At 51.0% G+C, this 6,000-nt stretch overlaps 1 protein-coding gene across 2 annotated transcripts in view; it reads left to right on the top strand.

The window, feature by feature from the left end:
- The first annotated feature begins 2,568 nt into the window (after positions 1–2,568).
- CTNNA1 (catenin alpha 1) overlaps positions 2,569–6,000 on the top strand; it is a 114,695-nt gene continuing 111,263 nt past the window's right edge. Inside the window, exon 1 of one of the 2 annotated variants that reach the window (XM_083798749.1) lies at positions 2,569–2,727. The gene's annotated coding sequence lies outside the window, so the exon portion shown is untranslated. Of the gene's footprint in view, positions 2,778–6,000 lie in introns of both variants that reach the window. The other variant, XM_083798750.1, reaches the window with a different exon arrangement.

The raw sequence follows: 6,000 nt of genomic DNA, 5'->3' as shown, positions 1-6,000 counted from the left end.
TTGCTGGATGGGAAGTGCTAGCTATTGTTCCTGGGTGCCTGTCTAAACAACACCCCGCATTTCAGTCTCGTTGACAGAGCCTGCCACCATGTTCCAGAGAGAGCTGTTAATTAAGAGACAAAGTCCAATCCCAACCTAGCTGGCTCTATTTTTACATGATTTTGTTTTTTGTTTGCCGAGTCTTTTAACTTGATCCATGAACCAACAGAGCTGCCAGCTGATTGCCTACTTTTTGCTTTGCTTTTCAGCAGCACAGTACAGAACGTGTGATTCTCCACCACTCCAGGCCTTCTACCTTTGAGTTTGTAGTTTTAAAAGGGATTTTTTTTTTAATCTGACATTTTGTCCTGAAAGGATGTGAGACGTGCAAAACCGACGAATGTGGAAGCCACCACAGGAGGCCAAGACATGATATTAAAAGGAGTAATGAAAGAAAGCAAGCTATTGAAGTGTAAACTCAATTTTACTGAGAGCATGCTACAGATCAGAAATGAGTAGTTTGAATCCCTGGTGCAACAGACACCAAAATATTAATGGTTTGGTACAAGCAGGAAGTACAAAGAGCTTAAAAATCTGTTTTCTCTATGTTTCTGAAGGGGAGTTTGTTTGTTAAGACACTGAACACCCTGTATTATTTTAATAACTAACGTTTCAGTATCATAATTATAGATCTCGCTTTCTGTAGATTAACTTTGCTCACAAGGTCAGACTCTTGATCCCTATTTTCTTTCTGGATTGTAAAACAGTGGCATTGCATTTATTTCCCTGTCTTGGACCCCTTTCTTGGATTAAACCTGCAGGAAGGAAAAATGCAATCTAAATCGCTGCAGGACACTGTCTGTCTTCCTGCAGGAACGGCTTGTAGAAGTATGGCAAAAATAGGAAACGGGGTCCTGTTAATGTCATCGAACCCAGACCCGGAGGAAAATCACAGTCATAAACCACTGCGTGCCTCTGGCTGGGGGCTGGCCACCGGGGAACGTGCATGAGCTGTTTGCTCCCTCGGCTAAATTAGAAAGCTCGGACGTACACTCCCCGATGGTTGCCCAGTCTCTGTGTATTTTGATTAATATCAAAGGATGGAGGAAATAGATTCAGGTATCTCAGAAATATTGGTAAATGAGTCATGAAATGTATTAAATTTATTCATTTGTTTTCACAATCCAGTGCAAGCATAAGTTCTGCAGGGATATTTGGATTAAAAGTCATGTCAAAAAATACTGTGAAAAATCCCAGTCATTTGGTACAGGATAAAAATGGTCACTGACATTTTTCAAAGCGTTTGAAAAAGATTACTCCTTAAAGACAGCTCTTCCTATCCACAAATCTACCTCCATTGACTAACGTTCAGCTCCTAAAAGCTCCCTCTCTTCTGGCAGGGGCTCTGGTGCTGATTCCACCAGACACTGGAAATAGCAAACCCCAGCTCAGGAAATCCCCCACGTCTGCCTTGTCACTGCTTGGCGGTGCTTTTATGTCAGGGATTTCCTCCTGTATCCCTTCTCCTCTGCATTTTCATTATTAGAGACATTTGCATGAGAACAAGACTTTTCCTGAAAGCATCAGCTCTCAAGAATGTTAAAATACTATACATTAGTTTTCCAAAAGAAAACACCATTTTACATAACCCAGGAGGAACTTAGCTACGATTTTTTCTCCATTTTCTTGGAAGGCCCCTACCGGTTTTCCAGTAGGTTTGCTATCCTTGCACCCTGCAGCAGCCCAGGAAGGTAAAGGCTGCCTCAAACTCTTTTTATGAACTCTCACAACCAAGGGTACGATGGATGTTTTCTCTTGCTGAAATGAGTTATCAGAAGATTAATTACGACTCAGTTACGCCCCAGTCAGAAGCCATGGCTTGAACTTTGGATATCGCAGTGACTCGGGCAGCCTACAAACCTCTTTAACGGAAACAAGACATATGAGGAGTGGCTGAAGGGACTGGGGCTGCTTAGTCTGGAGAAAAGGAGGCCGAGAGGAGGCCTCACAGCTCTCCAACACTACCCAAAGGGAGGTTGCAGTGAGGAGGGCGTTAGTTTCACTTCTCAAGTGAAAGGACCTGAGGCAGTGGCCTCAGGTTGTGCCAGGGGAGGTTTGGCTTGGATATCGGGAAGAATTTCCTCACCGAAAGGGTGGTGGGGCATCGGGATGGGCTGTCAGGGGGTGATGGGGTATCCCTGGAGGTATTTAAGAGATGTGTGGATGTGGTGCTGAGGGACGTGGTTTAGTAGTGGACCTGTGTCAAGTGGCGGTTCGCCTAGATGTTTTCCAACTGGAGTGACTGTGTGGTTCCAACCCAGCTGATCACTAACTTGGAGATTTTCGATACCCCAAGGAGTTTCGACTGAAAACTTTGATCCCACCCCAGGACCGAGGCGCGAGCTTTCGGGCCAGCCCCCCAGGCCAGCCCGGCGGAGCAGGCCCGGCTGCGGGCCCGGACCCCCGGGGCTGGACTCGGGGGGGGCCGAGGGGAGCCGGGGGCACGGCGGCCCCCCCCGGGACCGTGCCCAGGCCTCCCCCAGCCCTCACCTGGCCGCGGGCGGCGCGGGGGCGGCGCCGCGGGGAGCGGCCGGGCCGGGCCGGGCGGCGCGGGGCGGGGAGCGGCGGCGGGAGGCGCCGGAAGAGCCCAGTGCCTCCGCGGGACGGCAGCGGGCGGCGGCCGGGACAAAGCGGCCGGGGGCCGGAGAGGAGCGAGAGTGCGCGGCGGGGCCCTCCGCCAGCTCCCCGGTAACTCTCGGGGCCCCCCGCGCCGCCCTGGGGCCGCTTGGAAACTTTTGGTCGGTGCGGGCCGGGGGGGGGGCCCGGCGGCGGGGGGGGGGCCCGCGGGGGTCGCTCCGTGCCCGGGGCCCCCTTCGGGGGGAGCCCCCCGGGTCCCCCCTCGGAGTCCGGGCGGGGGCCGGGACCCTGGGGGCGGGCTCCGGGAGCGGGCCTGGGGCCTGGGGCGCCGCCCGGGCCTGGCGCTGGGGCCGCGCTTTGGGGCGTTTCGCCTCGGCAGGAGCCGGGGTTTCGGCCAACTCTGGGCGAGTTTCGGTGGCGGGGGGGGCGGAGGGGGTTGGGGAAGGGTTTTGGCCCCGGGGGGTGAGGTGCGATTCCTGGGGAGGGCTGGGGGTCGCCGTGGGGTGGGCTCGCGTGGTTGGTTGGGGCGATGCCTTCGTGGACCGGCACGCCTCGGTCGTGCTCCCTGCGGCCCCCCCTGAATCGAGCCTGCCCTCGTGCTTACGCTCCTCTCCCCCGGCCCGGAGTCTGTGCCTCCATACGCCAAGCACAGCCTCGGCTCGCAGCTCCCCTTAGCCTAACTTTGTTTCTGTGCGCCCGCCTCCGCCCCGGCAGCATGCGGCAGGAGAAGTGCGGTGCCCCTGAGCTGGCAAAAAGTTTTGTCCCGCCGCTGGTACCCCCAAAGCGGGGTGAGTCGTGGCTCCTGGCCCGATTTACCTCAGCCCACGCTGCCTCAGGCCTTGGGGTCGCTCAGCGGGACGTACCGGCCTGCTTTTACCCCTACCTGCCCCACAGTACTTCGGGCTGGAAGCCTGCAGGAAAGTGTGTGGCTTTGGGATTTAGCAGGGAGCTGGGGGGGCTTGTTGGGCCTCCCCACTGGGCTGTGTCCCCTGCCGGAGCTGGCGCGTCCCACCCGGGCTGCGAGTGCCCAAATCCTGCTCCCAGCACCCCGAGTCCCACCCGGGGCAGCTGCGTTGAGCTAAGCCAGGATCTCTGCTGCTTCCCCTCGCCTCCCCCCCCTTTATTTTTCCCTTTGTGTTTTTGAGACGGGGGCTGTGTGAAAGGTGTTCCCGGGGCTCGCTCCGGTTCCTTGTTGTTTCCTGCGTTTTTCCTGCGTGGGAAGCGGGGGAGGTGGGAGAGGCCCTGCTGGCAGCGCCTTGGTTCCAGCGCACATCCTCCTCCTCCAGCCCTGCTGAAGGCTGGGGTTTCTCAGCTCCTGCCTGGTCCGAAATGGACTGAAAGCCCAGCTTACGGCCCAAAACGCGGGGTCTTTGGGTGCTGAGGCCGCGTTAAGCGTTTGGTGAGAGCTGTTTCTCCTTGCCGAATTGAAACTTCTTGTTTAAAGAGGACATTGTTTTATGTTGAGTCATTAACAGTTCGTTATTCACAGAGAAACAGTTTTTGAAGGAAATGTCTTTGACTTTCCTCGGGAGAAACAGACGATGACTTAGTTTTTGTTTTTAAAATGCTTTGCCCTAACCTTGTCCATAACAAACAACGTGCCTTTGGTCTTTCGTGTTTTTTTCAGCCAGCTCTAATAATAGGCCTCTGCATCCCAGATTAAAAGTTTACCCAAGGTGGCAGGGGGGAGCGCAGCGGGCAGAGATTAGAAATCCTGTGATGGCTTTAAAATACTGAAGCGTATATTTACGTCTCGGTACATTCTCCGGCTTTGTGAAACATCAGCGTTTCCAGTGTCTGACGTGTAATGGCAAACGTTAATGTACAGCTTCTTCACAGGGCTTCCGTGGGTCTGATAAAGTGAACTGAAAGATGGAATAGAAAATTAATTTGTGTGTTTTCAGCGGCATGAATATCTTCCTTCTGCAGCTGTGAGATGGAGAAACTGATCTTGCAAAAGAATCCACATAAGTAGAAATGTTTATGGGCTGGAAATAGACTTCAGCGGAAAGTCAGACCCGCACTGAACTTGTATCTACTGTTACAATTTGATTTCTCAATTTCTTTTCTTATGGAGAGAATTAGTTAAGCTCACAAACATTTAACGGCAGAAGCAATCTACTTGTCATAGATGGATAGCGAGGTCAGTCTAGGGTGAGGACGTACGAGGCCATGCCATCCTGTGAATGCACTTGCTGTATTGCGTCAGCTTCAGTCCTGCTGGCATCTCGTGGCATTGCTGGACGCCAGAGGAAACGTGGTGGATAAAAGAGGAGTGATTGTTATTTTGTTGGGACCATACCATATTGAGACAAAGTCACCCAACGCAGCGTTGAATGTCTGTTACTGTTTTCTGCTATCTTGCCATAATTGGAAATTGCTCCAAGTCTCATGTTGTGGAACTTTAATGTATATAACCTTGAGGATTTGGGTTCTTTATTACTTCTGGGAATTCACCCTAATTTAGCTTTATAGCTAATCCGGAATAGCTCTGCTCAGTGAGTTTGTAGCTCGTGCATTGGTTGAACAGAATTGCAGCTTCACAGAAAGTGCAGATGTTTGATAATTACTACTTCTAGCTCCATACTATTTTAATCCAGCGTGTGAGACTGAAAATAAAAAGTACTCACAAAGCCATATACCAGCACCCTTGCTGGAGGAAGTAAACAGAAAAGATGAGCACTGAGGGTGACCTGGGGCACCGGGAAGCAACAGTGGCAGGTGGAAGTTGATGCAGTGAAGTTTTTCTTTGAGGTAAAGGAATGGCAGGAGGCATGCAGTCACTGCAACTGTAAATGGGATCTTTCTCCTGAAAAACTGCGACTCATTGTCTTCCAGTCAGGGTGACAATGGGCGTGACTTTGTTTTCCTGTGCGTAATGGCTTACTATAGCGCTCTCCTATTAGCAAATCTGATACTCAAATATGATTCATAATTCCTCCTCGACTGTTCTTTTTAAAGAGCTAGCTACCTTTTATCTGAACATGATTACATATTTTTGTTAGTTAATCCCAGCTGCACCATGTAAAACATCTGCTGATCCTTTCACAGATGTTTATAAACAGCTCTGGTGGTATCAAAGAGGAGTAACCTTTTTTCTATGCTTTGTGAAGTGATAGAAATTATTCAGTATTCAGATTTAAACTACCCCAGTTTGCAAAGGGAGGTTCTCCACTAGGCCCTTGACATCGCCTTAATTCTGTCATAATTTTTCTAATTTATAAGACAGCTACTTAATTAATCATTTAAACTCAACAGAGTATATTTTGAAATGTTTTCTTTAAATCAGGCAGCTACGAATGGGAAAAGCAAACTTGGGGTCAGTTATAACTAAGGGGGATAACTTACCAAGGTAGAGAGTGGAACAGCAGTGAGAACATGAAA

The sequence above is a fragment of the Anser anser genome (genome assembly GCF_964211835.1).
Source record: "Anser anser genome assembly, chromosome: 14".
Taxonomy (NCBI): domain Eukaryota; kingdom Metazoa; phylum Chordata; class Aves; order Anseriformes; family Anatidae; genus Anser; species Anser anser.
This window is presented reverse-complemented; position numbering and strand designations above follow the sequence as displayed.